This window comes from Macrobrachium nipponense, chromosome 43 (assembly GCF_015104395.2).
Source record: "Macrobrachium nipponense isolate FS-2020 chromosome 43, ASM1510439v2, whole genome shotgun sequence".
Lineage (NCBI taxonomy): Eukaryota > Metazoa > Arthropoda > Malacostraca > Decapoda > Palaemonidae > Macrobrachium > Macrobrachium nipponense.
The window spans coordinates 5,425,887-5,446,310 of record NC_061104.1 but is presented as its reverse complement, the minus strand read 5'-3'; the positions used below and the strand labels follow the sequence as shown (position 1 = coordinate 5,446,310).

Genomic DNA, 20,424 nt, shown 5'->3' with positions numbered 1-20,424 from the left:
CCCTTGAGAAATATTCATTGAATCCTGCCTTAAAGTAAGATAGTATGTATAGACATTGTGCTATTTATAAAAGACCGAGAAACAAAGTATCATATTTTACAATTAATTGTACTGTAAAAAATAAACATATTTCCTTTTAATTATTCCCGAGACATTTTACTTTAGCTTTGCCAAACACCGAGTTTCTATGCGATACCTAAAGTCCAACGTGAAAGATTTTAAACTTAATAGTAAACTATTAACGAAATCGAGGAATAGTTCTTTACGAATCCGTCCCAGAAATATCGTGGATTAAAATAACAGCGGCCACTTTATCCTGAGTGGATTGTCTCCACGAGAGTAAAAGGAATTTAGTGAAAGACTTCGGTAAAAGACTATAGAGTCTTATCCTCCATTTTACCGAGGTATATTGCTACGGATATTTTGAAGACTTTCTCTCTCTCTCTCTCTCTCTTTCAGATGATTCTCGTTAAAATGAAGACAGCTATCGTTTCCAGGAATATAGGCTCTCTCTCACTCTCTCTGCCTTTCTCTCTCTCTCTCTCTCTCTCTCCTCTTCGTGCAATATTCTTTCACGCTCTCATCCTGAGTGCTGCTGGGTTATTATAGTCCATGTGGCATCATGTTTTTATGAGCTGTTTGACAAACTTTATTCTCCCAAAGGTTGAATACTATATGTATGTATGTATGTATATATATATATATATATATATATATATATATATATATATATATAGATAAATACATATATATATATATATATATATATATATATAAATATATATATATACACATATATACACACACACACACACACACATATATGTATATATATATATATATATATATATATATATATATATATATATATATATATATATATATATAGATACACACACACACATATATATATATATATATATATATATATATATATATATATATATATATATATATATATATACATGAATTATCACATCACTAATAATAATAATAATAATTATAATAATATTTTAAATAATAATAATAATATTATTATTTAAAATATTTGTTGCAACGAATAGCTACATAACAAATATAATAATAATAATAATAATAAATAATAATAATAATAATAATAATAATAATAATAATAATAATAATAATAATAATAATAATAATAATAGTAATAATGATAATCCTGACACCAACTTACAACTCACAAGCCGATCAACACCCCACCCATTCATCGCCTCATTACATATCCACGTGAACCTCATTACTGTATTATTAACATAATACCCGTTAATAAATTTTTTTTTACCCCGGAGGGAGCAAAAACAAAGAGTAATTAGGATACCCGGGAGCTGTCATACTGTAATTATTTACATGTGACGTGTCCTACCCCCACAATGACTAATGACCCTGATAATTGTCTCCTGATAATTGTTAAACCCCCCTCCCTATCATATAATTGTTATTAAAGCAGGCTACGGGATAATGGTTAGTGCGTTTGACAGGTGTTTGCGGAGGTTTTGTTTGGCTTTGTTTGATGGTTTTTGCCTTTGTTTGTTGTCTAGGTAAGTGCAGAGGTATAGCGATTGGTGACATGAGAGAATTCTGTCGCAATAAGGCGCTGGCATATGCCCGAATGTGAAGCCATTTGGGCAAATTGGTGGTTCTTCAGGGTACGCCAAACACTTTTAGTTTTCTGTAAGTGAGAACTATTGTGATGGCTTTGTATGTCCGTCTGCCCTCAGATTTTGAAGTTTTGTCTGCCCTCAGATCTTAAAAACTACTGAGGCTAGAGGGCTGCAAATTGGTACGTTGATCATCCACCCTCCGATCATCAAACATACCAAATTGCAGCCCTCTAGCTTCAATAGTTTTTATTTGATTTAAGGTAAACGTTAGCTGCAATAATTGTACTTCTAGCAGTGCTGTTGATGCCAACAGAATAGGCCACCAGCGAACCATGGCTGAATTTCATAGGACGCGGCTAAGTGTTTTAAGGGCAGGTGCATTTTGTACTTGCTTGATAATGCCTACAGTGCACCACGTGGAGGAACACTTTTCGAGATGGTAAATTCATCCTGTGTTGCAAAAACAAAAATTCATTTGCAAAAGCTATGAAATTCACCTGGAACAATTATATGAATTCATATCAACTAAAACTCTGCCTTCTGTCTATAAACTACTACAGATCCCTAACATTTACAGGTCAGTATTTCGCGAGAGAGTGAAAGTCTGGGCAAGAATGAAGAGAAAGGACTTCCTTAATTGCTCGGGAAAGCACCTTTTCTCCCCATATGCAGCGAAAGTCGTCGAGATTTTAAAGACCCACAATAACTATTTCAACTATTTCCTTCCAGTCCTTCCAGCAGAGAAGGCAAGCGACTGGAATTCCAGGCAGCAAAGATTACGAGAGGGGAGAGAAATGTTTTTTTTTTTTAGTGCTAACTTTCAATTAAGTCTTTACTTTATGCTTCTTGGGATCTTTATTTATTGGGAGTCATGGTTTGTTTATATATATTTCGAGTATGCTAACTATTTGCAACTTATATATATATATATATATATATATATATATATATATATATATATATATATATATATATATATATATATATATTTCATCATTTGAAGAAGATTTGTTTGCATCCTACATTTCATTGACTTAATTTCAACCTGTTTGTGACATGTATTTGATAAATTATCGACTTGTTTTCAACCTGTTTGAACGTGTATGTGATAAGTTGTCGACGTGTTGTCAACACAGTAACATTTATGTGAAAAGTTGTCAAGTTGTTTTCTACCTGATTGGGACATGTATGAGATAAGTTGTCAACATATTTTCAACCTGATTGTGACATGTATGTGGTAAGTAGTCAACATATTTTCAACCTGATTGGGAGATGTATGATAAGTTGCCGGCATATTTTCAACCTGATTGGGATATGTATGTGATAAGTTGCTGACATATTTCCAACCTGTTTGTAACGTGTTGCAAGTTTTAACTTGTTTTCAACCTGTTTGTGGTGTATGTGATAAGTTGTCGAATTGTTTTTCAACCTGTTTGTGACATGTACAAGTTGTCGACTTGTTTTAAACCTGATTGTGACACGCATAAGTTGTCTACTCGTTTTCAACCTGTTTGTAACATGTATGGGTTAAGTTGCCGACTTGCTGTCAACCTGATTGGAACATGTATGTGACATCTTTTTTTGGAAACCGTCCCAACCACAAGCCATTACAACCCTGTCGCGCATAACACGGAAATACGATGATTTAATTCCGACCAGTTTGCCATAGTATTTCGAAACGGACTTTCATTACCCCACCAAAAAAAAAAAAAAAAAAGGAGAGAGAGAGATTTTCTCTCATTTAATTGCCAGTTTAAAATATGTCTATCATGTGTAAAAGCGATTCAGAACTGAAATACATACGAACTGCTGGCGTGTAGGATAGAGATTTTCATTAAATGGAAATTGCTTTGAGCTTTGTGGGTGATATTAGCCTAATTTACAGGCTGCTCGCTCTCTCTCTCTCTCTCTCTATGAAAGCCGTTTTAATCGTTCTAGATATCTGTCGTCTTTAAAAGGGTAATGTTTTATTTTGGACACTAACGGACAAACGCGTACATACACACATATATTCACACATACGTTCCAAACTTTCGTGATACTTTTCAGTGAGCTAAAATGTATTTATTTTTAATAGCAACAGCGACCCTTTTATCTCTGAATTCACTCACACTTTCCGCATACACTTTGCACTGAGAGAGAGAGAGAGAGAGAGAGAGAGAGAGAGAGAGCCTCGATACCCGTACCATAACCTGGAACGTGTAACTAAAGCTTACCCAATATACCGTTACGTCTTGTTGGTTGGCAAGAACCCTATGATCCACAACCGCACGTAGCACGTTTACGTATGGTCCACACTTCACCGCACATACAAGGAGACTGACTTGTATTACCAAGTTACCTCAATCACCGGCGGAATGAGTGTATTTAACGAGTTGTTATGTATTTAATTGAATTTGAGTATCGTTGGCGCTCAAGAATTCACTTTGGACTTGTAATTGGATTTTTTGATTAATTCAAGAATTCACTCTAGACTTTAATCCAGCTAATTTAATTGCGTTTTCTTATTTTTTTCGTTTTCTGTAAAAGAAAACTATTGTGCCATCAGTCGCTCCCAGTAATTACCTGTATACCAAGCATTTGAAAACATTCAGTTGGTGTCTAATATAAATACGGTGTACAAAGGAAGTTTGTCAAAAAATTTCACGAAACGGTATTTGGAGTATGAGTTTCAAATTGCTTATGTTTAGTTACGTGTCTGTTGAATATTTGTATTGTCATTGTAAAAAAAAGAAAAAAAAATACCGATGTTGTAAATTTATTGTAAAATTTTCTGTAGCTCAGGTCTCTATGTGTAGAGATGTGTAACAGTTAATTATCTGGAAAATGTTAATTTTGAAAAGCGAATCTGGGCTTGATAAAATAAATTTTGACTTTGTATTTGAATTGATATTAAAATTTAATTGCACTTTGCCAAAATGTTAAGTAAGCTGAATGTTGTAATCATTTTCGCATAATAAAGAAAAAAAGTTGGTGTCTAGTGCAATTGTACCGAGAAATCTAATTGAATTTGTTCGACAGTCAAACTTATCATTTTGTTTTTTAAAGCCAACTACAGAAAACACAACCAAACAATCAACTTGATCGTCTTAGCGATTAACTTCTCGTCATTTTCATTTTATTTATATAGATTTTTTTTGCATAATGCCAAGTACTGGGGCTACTAAGGCCATTCAGCGCTGAAACGGAAATTGACAGTAAAAGGTCTGAAAGGTGTAACGGGAGGAAAACCTCAAAGCAGTTGCACTATGAAACAATTGTTAGGAGAGGGTGAAGGAACGTAAGATGGAAGAAAGAGAATATGAACGGAGGTACAGTAAAAGGAATGAAAGCAGTATCAGCTAGGGGCCGAAGGGACGCTGCAAGGAATCTTAAGTAATGCCTACATTGCACCGAATGAGGTGCACTGACGGCACTAACCCCCCCCCCCCCCCCCCTACGGACTGCTCGTCATGCTAGGGGTTTCATTATGACCGGTTCTGACTGATTTGGAGGAATTTAAGTCTTAAGTCTTTTCGTATACAAATACATCTACCATATCTCTCGCCCTTCAGTTAAACGAGAGAAATATGAGAAATATATTTATACCGTCCGGCCTGAATGTCATCTTTCTCGCCTCTGCCACACTAGTAGTTTGGGCATTTCAATTCTAAATCACTTTTACGGTCGATGGCTATCGTACCTGGCAATTGAATGACTTTTAAATACCGGCTGCAGTGTGTGTATCTATCTCTCTCTTTCTCTCTATGTATATCTGTCAGGAGTAAGAGGATATATATATATATATATATATATATATATATATATATATATATATATATATATATATATATATATATATACACAGAGAGAGAGAGAGAGTTATCTCTTCACGCCAAGTCCCCGTCCAGCACAATCTCTCTCTCTCTCTCTCTCTCTCTCTCTCTCTCTCTCTCTCTCTCTCTCTATATATATATAATATATATATATATATATATATATATATATATATATGTATATATATGTAGAGTTCTATTACGATTGAAATATGTCCTAAGGGAACATCACGGTTGCGTTATACTACTTCTAGCTTACTGACTCCCAAAAAGCATAGGCCTAATCAGCACTATATACTTACCCCAGTCTTTTGAGAGACACCAGAGGAGTGGAGAGTTGTCTGAGCGGTTGCAACAACCACTGAACAAGCCTAACTAAACGAAAACCTAAGCACCAACCTGGAAGGTTTACCGAGAAACAAAAACCACATCTTAACTGCCAGTTTGCCCAATGTGAACAATAGAAGGGCGGGTCTTACAGACTACGTAGGTATTAACGGCTATCGTTTGTAGTAGTAACTATAGTCGATTCACATCAACCATGCATTTATGTCTAGGCCAATCCCTTACGACGCTCCTGATTGGCTGTTGATAAGCCAATCACAGGGCTGGAAACTCAGTCTCTCGAGAGAGTTCCACCTCTCCTGAGGTATACGTCTTTCAGGAGAGGTGGAAGATAGATCTTTCCCATGTGAACTCTCGAGAGAGACTGAGAGTTTTCAGCCCTGTGACTGGCTTATCAACAGCCAATCAGGAGCGTCGTAAGGGATTGGCCTAGACATTAAATGCATGGTTGATGTGAATCTACTATAGCGTTGATTGTTTTGAGGAATACCGGAAAACTGTAAATCATTTCGTGCTAGTTTGAATGTTATTTCTACTCAATGAAACAACTGTCGATGACGTAGTTGTCGCGGAATTGTGAATCTTGATGGTTATGAGACTAATTTCATATCCTGAAGAGTTGGTGAACGACTAAGAAACTTGGGTATGAAAATAAGGGTACAAATCATATAAATGGTGATCATATTGTTTTATTACAGGTTTATAAGTACTGAAGAGAGTAGAAGATTCATGACACTGTAGGAAATCTGTATATAGACATGTCTTATTATAGTCACAAGGCAAAATGGATCAGTGTGACTGCTTGGAACCGTTTAGTCACACAAATCCTTATATTATGGCAACCCATCCAGAAACATGTGCAGATTGACTGATAGCGTTACATCATAAGAACTCTGCAACGCCTCCGGTATAAATGTTATAAGTTCTATAACACAACTATAGACATTAGCTATAAAAAAAATGGCTTGATAAAACATTTCTTACTTGATTAACGGGAAATGATAAAACATATTTTATCTTCAGTCAAAATTTCTTGTAAATAAAGTTCTGAAATTTTCATGTGATTATAAAGTAGGTAAATTTACCTGCAATATAAATCGTATATAAACCGTAATAACTTGTCAAATTTATCTACTTTTCGTCAATATATCACGACCTTCAATTTTGAGTGAAATATCTACTATTCCGCAATTCTATAATCTTATGAATGTCTCGAGAATAATAATCCATTTATCAATTTACCTTTTATTTTTTTCCTATCATACTCTGTGACCTATTTCAAATTAATACCATAATCTTTGTAAGCTCGAATATCAAGTCAGTGGCCCCTCTATATGCTTTTCCCAAACGAATAGGAATTTATCTCCTGAATAATAATAATAATAATAATAATAATAATAATAATAATAATAATAATAATAATAATAATAATAATAATAATGAATTTTAAGTCACTATTTAATTCTATAGGCTTGTCCCAAAAGAACAGGGTTTTATCTTCTGAATAATAATAATAATAAATAATAATAAATAATAATAATAATAATAATAATAATAATAATAATAATAATAATAATAAATAAATTTTAAGTCACTAGTGACCTCTATAGGCTTGTCCCAAAAAACAGGGTATTATCTGCTGAATAAAAATAATAATAATAATAATTAATAATGAATTTTAAGTCACCAATGAACACTGTAGGCTTTGTTAATAAATGGATAGGGGTCCATCTCCTGAATTATAATAGTAACTATAATAATAATAATAATAATTATAATAATAATAGCAATAATAATCAGTTGGCCACAGAGGACATCTGCTGATAACTGTGACGCCTGAATTTCATGGAGAGGCTCTTCAGACTGGTGACCTGCGACCCTTCCTTGTCAAAGGTCAGCCAGCAGGCGGAGTTCCAGTAGTCGGTGTGCTTCAGGGGCGCGGTGGGACGCGCAGATCCGCAGGCGAAGTACCACCAGCCGCCCTTGCCCCACAGGGAGTGCTTCGAACCCAGGGCACAGTTCAGCTCTGACGGAGGAACGGTTGGGGGCGCGGTTTTAATGAAGGCAGTTTGGAACTTTAGGGGTTCTCTCTCTCTCTCTCTCTCTCTCTCTCTCTCTCTCTCTCTCTCTCTCTCTCTCACTTGAGAGTTGAAGTTGTTACTTTTAAAACCATTCTCTCTCTCTCTCTCTCTCTCTCCCAAGAGACTGGGAATGATGATCAAATAAAAGGGTTTCAAACTTATAGATCAGATAGAAAAAATAGGAATCAAGGGGGAACCGCAATATATGGGAAAGACAAAAAACAAGGAAAAAATATATGAGAAATATAGTAACTCAGAATGTGGAACTAATAGCGGTAGAATTTGAATCTGAAAAATTAATGAACATAGTAATATATAGACCTCCTAATACTAAAGAGTTTGACTTAATAATAGAAAAATTGGATGATATATGTAGAAATCACAAGGACTGGACTATTCTCCTATCTGGAGACTTCAACTTTCCTTTCGTAGACTGGAAAGAACGAATAGGAGATTGTGGTTGTACTTATACATATAAAAAAGAGAGTAATAGTAGTGCAGAAGATAAGAGGCAATTCGAAAAGCTATTAGATATGCTACTAGAATACAACATTCAACAAATAAATCACCTGCCAACAAGAAAGAAAAATACTTTAGACTAGTATATTTGTGAACGAGATGAATTATGTTAAAGAAATAATAGTTATAATGCGAGTATTTCAGACCATAATGTCATAGAATTAACAGTCCATTCCAAAGCCAGTGAAAACAGAGATAAGCAAGAAATGAAAAAGTGGGAAGGAGGATGGTGGAAAATACAACTTCTACAGTAAAAATATAAAATGGCCAGAAATAAATGAAGAATTAAACAAAGATTGGGATAACATTTTCGTAAGTGATGACATAAGGGTAAATACGGAGATATTATATAAAATATTAGAGAAAATAGTGGATAAATATATACCGAAGAAGAAAAGTAAACATCAGTCATGCATACCAAGAAATAGAAGGATCTTGTTCCAGAAAATCAGAAAGTGGAAAAAAAGGTCATCTGCAAAAGAAAAAATGCATGGAAAGTTATAGAACTAAAAGTAAGATAGAATGCAGAACAAAAGATTATACAATCAAAAGAAAATGAAAAAACGGGAAAAACCTACTTGGAAGAAAAAACCCTAATAAATATCAAGCAAAACCCAAACTATTATACTCATACGCGAAAAAGATGAATAAAAGAAGAATAGAAATTGGGCCTCTAAGAATTGAAGGGAGATTAACGAATGAAAAAAAGGAAATTTGCAACATATTGGCAGAACGATATAAGAGAGAATTCACCCCTAGAATAGATAATGAAGATAATGATATAGAGTAAGCGACGAAAATAGTTAATATTTAGCTGACATACATATTAATGAAGCTGATATTGTGCAGGCTATTAATGAAATTAAAAATGGAGCTGCAGCAGCAGGGCCTGATGGAGTTCCTGCTATTTTGTTAAAGAAAGTAGTTCATTCGATCGCAAAAGCCACTTGCAATATTATTAAGACAAAGTGTAGATACAGGCAAGATTTATGATGAGCACAAATTAGCATATATTACCCCTACTTCAAAAGTGGATAAAGACTAGAGGCAAGTAATTATAGGCCTGTGAGTCTAACATCACATATTATGAAAGTGTATTATGAAAGGGTAATGTAGAAAAAATATTATGTAACATTTAATAAAAAGTAATTTGTTTAATATAGGAGAAACATGGTTTCGTACCCGGAAAAAGTACACAAACCCAATTGTTAGTCCACCGTGAGAACATATTCAAAATATGAAAAGCGGAAATGAAACAGATGTGGTTTATCTAGACTTTGCAAAGCTTTCGACAAAGTAGAACCATAATATATTAGCAAAGAAAATTAGAAAAACACAATATCGTGGATAAAGTAGGAAGATGGTTTAAGAAGTTTAATTTTTTACACAAACAGAAAACAGATAGTTATTGCAACGATGAGGAAATCGGATGAAGCCAAGGTAATATCCGGTGTGCCACAAGGTACGGTGTTAGCTGCAATACTGTTTGTTATTATGATTGAAGACATAGACAGTAATGTTAAGGATTCGGTAGTGAGTAGTTTTCGCTGATGATATAAGAATAAGTAGAGAAATTACTTGTGATGAAGATAGGAACGCTCTACAAAGAGACCTTAACAAAGTATATGATTGGGCAGAGGTAAATAGGATGGTATTTAACTCTGATAAATTTGAATCAATAAATCATGGAGACAGAGAAGGAAAGCTATATGCATATAGGGGACCTAATAATGAGGACAATCACAAATAAGGAAGCAGTTAAAGACCTTGGTGTGATGATGAATAGGAACATGTTATGCAATGATCAAATAGCAATTCTTTTGGCAAAATGGTAAAGCAAAATGGGAATGTTGTTACGGCACTTCAAACAGAAAAGCTGAACAACATGATTATGCTTTATAAAAAACATATGTTCGTAGTCACTTGAATATTGCAATATGATATGGTTACCCACACTATCAAAAAGGATATTGCTCAAATAGAGAGTGTACAAATGTCCTTTACAGCTAGAATAGAAGAAGTTAAGGACCTTGACTACTGGGAAAGACTAAATCCTTAAAAATTATATAGTCTAGAAAGGAGAAGAGAAAGCTACATGATAATTCAGGCATGGAAACAGATAGAAGGAATAGCAGAAAACCATCATGGAGCTAAAAACAAAAATATCAGAAAGAGCAAGCAGAGGTAGATTATTAGTGCCCAAAAACTATACCCAGGAAAAATAAGGAAAGCACACAGGACATTAATCCACTACGCACCAGCATCGATAATGCAGCGTCTATTCAATGCGTTGTCAGCTCATCTGAGGAATATATCAGGAGTTGAGCGTAGATGTGTTTAAGAATAAGCTCGACAAATATCTAAGCTGCATCCCAGACCATCCAGGATTGGAAGATGCAAAATATACCGGAAGATGTACTAGTAACTCTCTGGTAGACATTAGAGGTGCCTCACACTGAGGGACCTGGGGCAAACCGAACGAACTGTAAGGTCTGTAAGGTAAGGTAAGGTAAGCTCTCTCTCTCTCTCTCTCTCTCTCTTTCTCACTTGAGAGTTGAAGTTGTTACTTATATAACCACTCTCTCTCTTTCTCTCTCTCTCTCTCTTTGGAGGTGAAATTGCTACTTCTATGGCCTCTCTCTCTCTCTCTCTCTCTCTCTCTCTCTCTCTCTCTCTCTCTCTCTCTCTCTTTGGAAGTGAAATTGCTACTTTATGGCCTCTCTCTCTATCTCTCCTCTCTCTCTCTCTCTCTCTCTCTCTCTCTCTCTCTCTCTCACTTGAGAGTTGAAGTTGTTACTTTTATAACCACTCTATCTCTCTTTCTCGGCAGGAGAAGTAACTACATCTATGATCTCTCTCTCTCTCTCTCTTTGGCGGTGAAATTGCTACTCTTATGGTAACCCCCCTCTCTCTCTCTCTCTCTCTCTCTCTCTCTCTCTCTCTCTCTCTCTCTCTCTCTCTCTCTCTCTCTCTCTCTTTCAATAGAGAGTTAAAGTTGTTACTTTTACAACCATTCTCTCTCTTTCTCCCTCTTTCTCTCTTTCTCTCTCTCTCGTAGTAGCCATCTTGCTTGGTGAGACGTTCCCGCGCGCAGTCAGATTAATCAACAGATATCACAAGTTTAACTTACGTCTAGAATTTGAGAAATATCTAGAAGTGTTCGTGAACTATCGGTGATAAGATTAGTGTGAAAATAGTAGGATAAAGCGTCTACTAAGTTAGTTTATCAAGTGAAATACTATAAATCAGAACAAGATGGCAGTAAGTTCCAACTGTGGAAAAAAAATGGCAAAATTTAGCTTGTTTGGCAGATTCGCAATATGATGAGGTAGTAGGAAGGAGGGATAATCCTTCAAACTGGAACAAATCAACAGAAAACATCTTGAAAGTAATTGAAGAAGTTCCAAATAAAATCCAAGTGGTCAAGAGACTCATAAAGAAATATACATAAACCAACATATTCCGACGAAAGAAAATGAATAAGGTGAACATTGTGAATATCCTAATTGATGCAATAGGAAAAAGAATGCCAAAAGCATGCAAATTGTGTAAGGTGTGGTGATAGCATAGTTAATCCACAAAACCTAATCAGAAAATGTGCTGCATGCAACATTCCGACCCATCCACAATGTGCTGAGGTAATGCAAGATATGAGAAAAGATACCAGAATATTTTGCTCAACATGTCTATCATGGATAGACAATGTTATTAAATCAAGATTGAATGTACAAATAGTTGAGGATGAAGAAGAAGAGGAAGAGGAAGAGGAAAAAGGAAGAAGATTAAAACGGAAGAGAAGTAAACAATAAAACTGAAATGACAGAAAAAAATAAGGAAAACAAAGAACAAAAAGATAAAAGTATGGATGCAGAGATACTCATTGATACTACATATGAGGCAATAAAGCAGCATACCTACAAAGAAATAAATTACGATATGAGAACACAAAATAAAATACCGAAGAGGCTCTACCCAGATCTACACAATGACGGGAAAGAGGAAAAAATAGACAAAAAAGACAAAGTCTGCAACCTTTTGAAAAGAGGGAATTGCAGATTTGGAGAAAGATGTTACTACAAACATCCTAAGGTAGTCCACAAACTATGAAATATATGGTAAATATGCATACTTAGATGGCTATGAGGATGATTGCAGAGATCTGCATCCAAAAATATGCAAAAACCTATAAAAGAAGGAAAAGGATGTAAGTTCGACAAAAAATGTAAATATATGCACCCTGTAGCCATGAATCATAATCAAATAAATAATCAGTCAAGTAATAAAATCCAAAATAAGAAAGAAACAAATAAAGAGAGGAATAAAGAATATCAGGTAAAAGAAAAAAGCAAGCCATCAACGAGATATGCAGAGATGTCAGCAAAAAATATCAAAGCCTCAGCTCCAAGATTCTACTCAAGAGATAATAACTGTATTTATTATGCAAGAGATAAATTGCAGATACGGAGAAAATTGCAGATCAGACACAAAATGATAATTATGATGAAGGAAGATCAAATATTATGGAAAAAGTTGGATTTTTTAATGTCAGAATTTCTGGAAATGAAAAAAGAACAACATACCAGAACAGAGACATGGGAAAATCCTTATTATTATCCAATATTAATAAAGAAAGAGAAAAACACGCAAACCATCATAGTGATGAATGCGCAGGGTTTAGTTAGTTCGAGTAACTCCCCAGAAAAATAGAGTACTGAAGATGACTAACACAAATTTTCAGATAGAAAAAATAGGAATCAAGGGGGAACCGCAATATATGGGAAAGACAAAAAACAAGGAAAAATATATGAGAAATATAGTAACTCAGAATGTGAACTAATAGCGGTAGAATTTGAATCTGAAAAATTAATGAACATAGTAATATATAGACCTCCTAATACTAAAGAGTTTGACTAATAATGAGAAAAATTGGATGATATATGTAGAAATCACAAGGACTGGACTATCTCCTATCTGGAGACTTCAATTTTCCTTTCGTAGACTGGAAAGAATGAATAGGAGATTGTGGTTGTACTTATACATATAAAAAAAGAAAAAAAGAGAGTAATAGTAGTGCAGAAGATAAGAGGCAATTCGAAAAGCTATTAGATATGCTACTAGAATACAACATTCAACAAATAAATCACCTGCAACAAGAAAGGAAAAACAAAAATACTTTAGACCTAGTATTTATGAACAAGATGAATTATGTTAAAGAAATAATATTTATAATGCAAGTATTTCAGACCATAAGTCATAGAATTAACAGTCCATTCCAAAGCCAGTGAAAACAGAGATAAGCAACAAATGAAAAAGTGGGGAAGATATGGAAAATACAACTTCTACGTAAAAATATAAAAATGCCAGAAATAAATGGGAAGAATAAACAAAGATTGGATAACATTTTCGAAGGGATGACGTAAGTGATGACAAGGGTAAATACGGAGATATTATATAAAATATTAGAGAAAATAGTGGATAAATATATACCGAACAAGAAAAGTAAACATCAGTCATGCATTCCAAGAAGAAATAGAAGGATTTTATTCCAGGAAAATCAGAAAGTGGAAAAAAAGGTGCTTGTAAAAGAAAAAAATGCATGGAAAGTTATAGAAAACTAAAAAGTAAGATAGAAAATGCAGAAACAACAAAAGATTATACAATCAAAAGAAAATGAAAAAACGGGACTTGGAAGAAAAAACCCTACTAAATATCAAGCAAAAACCCCAAACTATATTACTCATACGCGGAAAAAGATGAATAAAAAAGAAGAATAGAAATTGGCCCTCTAAGAATTGAAGGGAGATTAACGAATGAAAAAAAGAAATTTGCAACATATTGGCAGAACGATATAAGAGAGAATTCACCCCTAGAATAGATAATGAAGATAATGATATAGAAAGTAAGCGACAAAAATAGTTAATATTTAGCTGACATACATATTAATGAAGCTGATATTGTACAGGCTATTAATGAAATTAAAAATGGAGCTGCAGCAGGGCCTGATGGAGTTCCTGCTATTTTGTTTAAGAAAGTAGTTCATTCGATCGCAAAGCCACTTGCAAAATTAATTATTACAAAAAGTGTAGATACTGCACGATTTATGATGAGCACAAATTAGCATATAATATTACCCCTACTTTCAAAAGTGGATCAAGACTAGAGGCAAGTAATTATAGGCCTGTGAGTCTAACATCACATATTATGAAAGTGGATAAAGTAGGAAGATGGTTAAAAGAATTTTTACACAAACAGAAAACAGATAGTTATTGCAAACGATGAGAAATCGGATGAAGCTAAGGTAATTTCCGGAGTGCCACAAGGTACGGTGTTAGCTGCATTACTGTTTGCTTATTATGATCGCAGACATAGACAGTAATGTTAAGGACTCGGTAGTGAGTAGTTCGCTGATGACACCAAGGATAAGTAGAGAAATTATTGTGATGAAGATAGGAACGTGCTACAAAGAGACCTTGACAAAGTATATGATTGGGCAGAGGTAAATAGGAATGTATTTAACTCTGATAAATTTGAATCAATAAACTATGGAGACAGAGAAGGAAAGCTATATGCATATAGGGGACCTAATACTGAGACAATCACAAATAAGGAAGCAGTTAAAGACCTTGGTGTGATGATGAATAGGAACATGTTATGCAACAATCAAATAGCAATTCTATTGGCAAAATGTAGAGCAAAAATGGGAATGTTGTTACAGCATTTCAAAACAAGAAAAGCTGAACACATGATTATGCTTTATAAAACAAAAAATATGTTCGTAGTCCACTTGAATATTGCAATATGATATGGTACCCACACTATCAAAAGGATATTGCTCAAATAGAGAGTGTACAAAGGTCCTTTACAGCTAGAATAGAAGAAGTTAAGGACTTGACTACTGGGAAAAGACTACAATCCTTAAAATTATATAGTCTTGAAAAGGAGAAGAGAAACGCTATATGATAATTCAGGCATGGAAACAGATAGAAGGATAGCTGAAAACATCATGGAGCTAAAAATATCAGAAAGAGGAAGCAGAGGTAGATTAATAGTGCCCAAAACTATACCAGGAAAAATAAGGAAAGCACACAGGACATTAATCCACTACGCACCAGTATCAATAATGCAGTGTCTATTCAATACGTTGCCAGCTCATCTGAGGAATATAAACAGGAGTTGAGAGTAGATGTGTTTAGAATAAGCTCGACAAATATCTAAGCTGCATTCCAGACCATCCAAGATTGGAAGATGCAAAATATACCGGAAAGATGTATAGCAACTCTCTGGTAGACATTAGAGGTGCCTTATACTGAGGGACTTGGGCAACCCGAACAAGATGTAAGGGCTGTAAGGTAAGGTCTCTCTCTTTCTTGGCAGGAGACGTAATTACATCTGTAATCTCTCTCTCACTCTCTCGCTCTGGAGGTGAAACTGCTACTTCTATGGCCTCTCTCTCTCTCTCTCTCTCTCTCTCTCTCTCTCTCTCTCTCTCTCTCTCTCTCTCAAAACTCAACAACAAACCCTCTGTTACTTGAACAAACTCAAAACTCAACTCACCATCCTGGTGGTCATTATCCCTGTCGAAAGTTGTGAAGAAACTCCCATTGTTACTTGACAGACTGTCTCCCAAGGTACTGGTCTCCTGGTACTGTTCAAAGGTCACCTGGTACCTGTGAGGTCAGAGAAATGAAGAAGAATGATCAACAGGTGACCTCGTTATTGTGTCACCTGGGACCTGTACGGTCAGAGAGGAAGAAGGGCATTTATCAATAGGTGATATCACACTCAGGTATACGTACAAGGTCACACTGGTAATACCTGTGAGATGGAAGACCAACCATAAAGTGCGGGTGGTTTTTGGATTTTTCTGGTTCAAAAGTAATCCCCGGATTTATTTGAATATAAAATATTAATAGTTAACCCAAGGATTTACTGTCATATGAAATATAAATAAGAAATCCTCTGATTTATATAAACATTGACTTTCAACCATCATTTAATCCTCACACTGCCAAACTCTGGAACTCTATAACTGCCTCTGTGTTCCAGCCACTCATAACCTTCCCCTCCCTAAGAGTCGTACACTGTTCGCTTCATCGGCCACGTTAAACAGTTCCACTCGGCCCAACGCTTCTCTCCCGCAAAGCTCTCGGCTTCGACTCGCATGTGGAAGGACCTTGTGACGTCAGCGAGTGGATGACGTCATTTCCTGTGAGACAAAAAAAAAAAAAGTTTTGGGGTCAGTCAGTTTTGAGAGAGAAAGAGAGATATTTTTGCTTCCGATATGGATAAATAAATGAATCTTTCATCAGGTTACAGACCTCGCAAAAGAGAGAGAGAGAGAGAGAGAGAGAGAGAGAGAGAGCTCAATTCCCCCACCCCCACCCCCCTACCTACCGAGCCAATACTCGGCGCCAGCGGCGCTGCCGAATCCGTTCTTGAAGTTCTCCCAAGACTCGTTGAAGTCGACGGGTTCCGGCTGCAGTTGGCGTTTCAGGAAGACGGTCCAACCTCCTTCCTCCGTTTCAAGGTCACAGTACACGTCTTTGGTCTCTAGTGTTCTGGGAGAGGAAGTTACATCAATAGATAGGTTGGTCATTTAATCAATAGACTAATTAAGCAATTAAATAATCATTTCATTAGTAGAAAGTGCACGCCTTTGGTTGTGAATAAATATATGAGTAACTAAATAGATTACATATATATTTTATTTATTTATTTCTTTACTATTTACTAAATCCAAAGTCGATGCACAATCTATCATAATTAATGCTATTCACAGATAAATAATTTATTAAATAAATAAAAAAATCAATCACTCAATTCAATTTATTTTAAAAATAAAACTCAAAGGAATAAAAAATATATCATTATATATTCTTGTCCTGTATAAACACTATTACTCTCTCTCTCTCTCTCTCTCTCTCTCTCTCTCTCTAAATACTATACTCTCTCTCTCTCTCTCTCTCTCTCTTTCTCTAAAATTACCTCTCTCTCTCTCTCTCTCTCTCACTCTAAATACTATTACTTCTCTCTCTCTCTCTCTTTAAATACTATTACTTCTCTCTCTCTCTCTAAATACTATTACTCATCTCTCCCTCTCTCTCTCTCTCTCTCTCTCTCTCTAAATACTATTACTCATCTCTCCCTCTCTCTCTCTCTCTCTAAATACTATTACTTCTCTCTCTCTCTCTCTCTCTCTCTCTCTCTCTCTCTCTCTCTCTCTCTAAACACTGTTACTTCTCTCTCTCTCTCTCTCTCTCTCTCTCTCTCTCTCTCTCTCTCTCTCTCTCTCTCTCTAAATACTATTACTCTCTCGCTCTTTTTATCTAAATACTATTACTTCTCTCTCCCTCTTCTCTAAATACTATTACTTCTGTTTCTCTCTAAATACTATTACTTCTCTCTCTCTCCCTCTTTCTCTCTCTAAATACTATTACTTCTCTCTCTCTCTCCCCCCCCCCTCTCTCTCTCTCTAAATACTATTACTTCTCTCTCTCTCTCTCTCTTTCTAAATACTATTACTTCTCTCTCTCTCTCTCTTTCTCTAAATACTATTACTTCTCTCTCACTCTCTCTCTAAATACTATTACTTCTCTCTCTCTCTCTCTCTCTCTCTCTCTCTCTCTCTAAATACTAATACTTCTCTCTCTCTCTCTCTCTCTCTCTCTCTCTCTCTCTCTCTCTCTCTCTCTCTCTCAGACCATAATGTCATAGAATTAACAGTCCATTCCAAAGCAAGTGAAAACAGAGATAAGCAGAAATGAAAAAGTGGGAAGGATATGGAAAATCAACTTCTACAGTAAAAAATATAATAGGTCAGAAATAAATGAAGAATTAAACAAAGATTGGGATACATTTTCGTAAGTGATGACATAAAGGGTAAATACGGAGATATTATATAAAATATTAGAGAAAATAGTGGATAAATAATACCGAAGAAGAAAAGTAAGTCATGCATGCCAAGAGACAGAAGGATCTTGTTCCAGAAAATCAGAAAGTGGAAAAAAGGTCTTGCAAAAGAAAAAAAAAAGCACTGGAAAGTTATAGAACTAAAAAGTAAGATAGAAAATGCAGAACAAAAGATTATACAATCAAAAGAAAATGAAAAACGGGACTTGGAAGAAAAAAATCCTAATAAATATCAAGCAAACCCAAAAAAACTATTATACTCATACGCGAAAAAGATGAATAAAAGAAGAATAGAAATAGGCCCTCTAAGAATTGAAGGGAGATTAATGAATGAAAAAAAAACAAAAAAAGGAAATTTGCAACATATTGGCAGAACGATATAAGAGAGAATTCACACTAGAATAGATAATGAAGATAATGATATAGAAGTAAGGGACGAAAATAGTGAATATTTAGCTGACATAGATATTAATGAAGCTGATATTTGTGCAGGCTATTAATGAAATTAAAAATGGAGCTGCAGCAGGGCCTGATGGAGTTTTCTGCTATTTTGTTAAAGAAAGTAGTTCATTCGATCGCAAAGCCACTTGTTCAATATTATTAAGACAAAGTGTAGATACAGGCACGATTTATGACGGAGCACAAAAATTAGCATATATTACCCCTACATTCAAAAGTGGATCAAGACTAGAGGCAAGTAATTATAGGCCTGTGAGTCTAACGTCACATATTATGAAAGTGTATGAAAGGGTAATGAAGGAAAAATATTATGAAACATTTAATAAAAAATAATCTGTTTAATATAGGACAACATGGTTTCGTACCCAGAAAAAGTACACAAACCCAACTGTTAGTCCACCGTGAAAACATATACAAAAATATGAAAAGTGGAAATGAAACAGATGTGGTTTATGTAGACTTTGCAAAAGCTTTTGACAAGGTAGACCATAATATATTAGCTAAGAAAATAGAAAACATAATAGTGGATTAAAAGTAGGAAGATGGTTAAAGAATTTTTACACAACAGAAAACAGATAGTTATTGCAAACGATGAGAAATCGGATGAAGCTAAGGAAATTTCCGGTGTGCCACAAGGTACGGTGTTAGCTGCATTACTGTTTGTTATTATGATCGCAGACATAGACAGTAATGTTAAGGACTCGGTAGTGAGTAGTTTTGCCGATGACACAAGAATAAGTAGAGAAATTACTTGTAATGAAGATAGGAACGCGCTACAAAGAGACCTTAACAAAGTATATGATTGGGCAGAGGTAAATAGGATGGTATTTAACTCTGATAAATTTGAATCAATAAACTATGGAGACAGAGAAGGAAAGCTATATGAATATAGGGGACCTAATAATGAGACAATTACAAATAAGGAAGCAGTTAAAGACCTTGGTGTGATGATGAATAGGAACATGTTATGCAACGATCAAATAGCAATTCTATTGGCAAAATGTAAAGCAAAAATGGGAATGTTGTTACAGCATTTCAAAACAAGAAAAGCTGAACACATGATTATGCTTTATAAAACATATGTTCGTAGTCCACTTGAATATTGCAATATGATATGATACCCACACTATCAAAAGGATATTGCACAAATAGAGAATGTACAAAGGTCCTTTACAGCTAGAATAGAAGAAGTTAAGGACCTTGACTACTGGGAAAGACTACAATCCTTAAAATTATATAGTCTAGAAAGGAGAAGAGAACGCTACATGATAATTCAGGCATGGAAAACAGATAGAAGGGATGGCTGAAAACATCATGGAGCTAAAAGAAATATCAGAAAGAGGGCAAGCAGAGGTAGATTAATAGTGCCCAAAACTATACCAGAAAAAAATAAGGAAAGCACACAGGACATTAATCCACTACGCACAAGCATCGATAATGCAGCGTCTATTCAATGCTTTGCCAGCTCATCTGAGGAATATATCAGGAGTGAGCGTAGATGTGTTTAGGAATAAGCTCGACAAATATCTAAGCTGCATCCCAGATCATCCCAAGATTGGAAGATGCAAATATACCGGAAGAGTACTAGCAACTCTCTGGTAGACATTATTTAGGTGCCTACAAAACTGAGGGACCTGGGCAACCCGAACAACATGTAAGGTCTGTAAGGTAAGG

General features: G+C 35.1%; 2 protein-coding genes and 1 long non-coding RNA gene across 5 annotated transcripts in view; all 3 read right to left on the bottom strand.

The window, feature by feature from the left end:
* Positions 1-20,424, bottom strand: part of LOC135214010 (uncharacterized) — a 141,659-nt gene that overhangs the window by 95,494 nt on the left and 25,741 nt on the right. The gene's annotated exons all lie outside the window — the stretch shown is intronic.
* LOC135214009 (angiopoietin-2-like) overlaps positions 1-20,424 on the bottom strand; it is a 131,594-nt gene that overhangs the window by 106,637 nt on the left and 4,533 nt on the right. The gene's annotated exons all lie outside the window — the stretch shown is intronic.
* The window catches only part of LOC135213806 (uncharacterized), a 5,079-nt gene continuing 1,102 nt past the window's right edge, over positions 16,448-20,424 (bottom strand). The window contains exons 3-4 of the long non-coding RNA XR_010314206.1: positions 16,777-16,940; positions 16,448-16,588 (exon numbers count right to left, since the gene is read on the bottom strand). This is a non-coding gene — a long non-coding RNA (uncharacterized LOC135213806). The remainder of the gene's footprint in view (positions 16,589-16,776; positions 16,941-20,424) is intronic.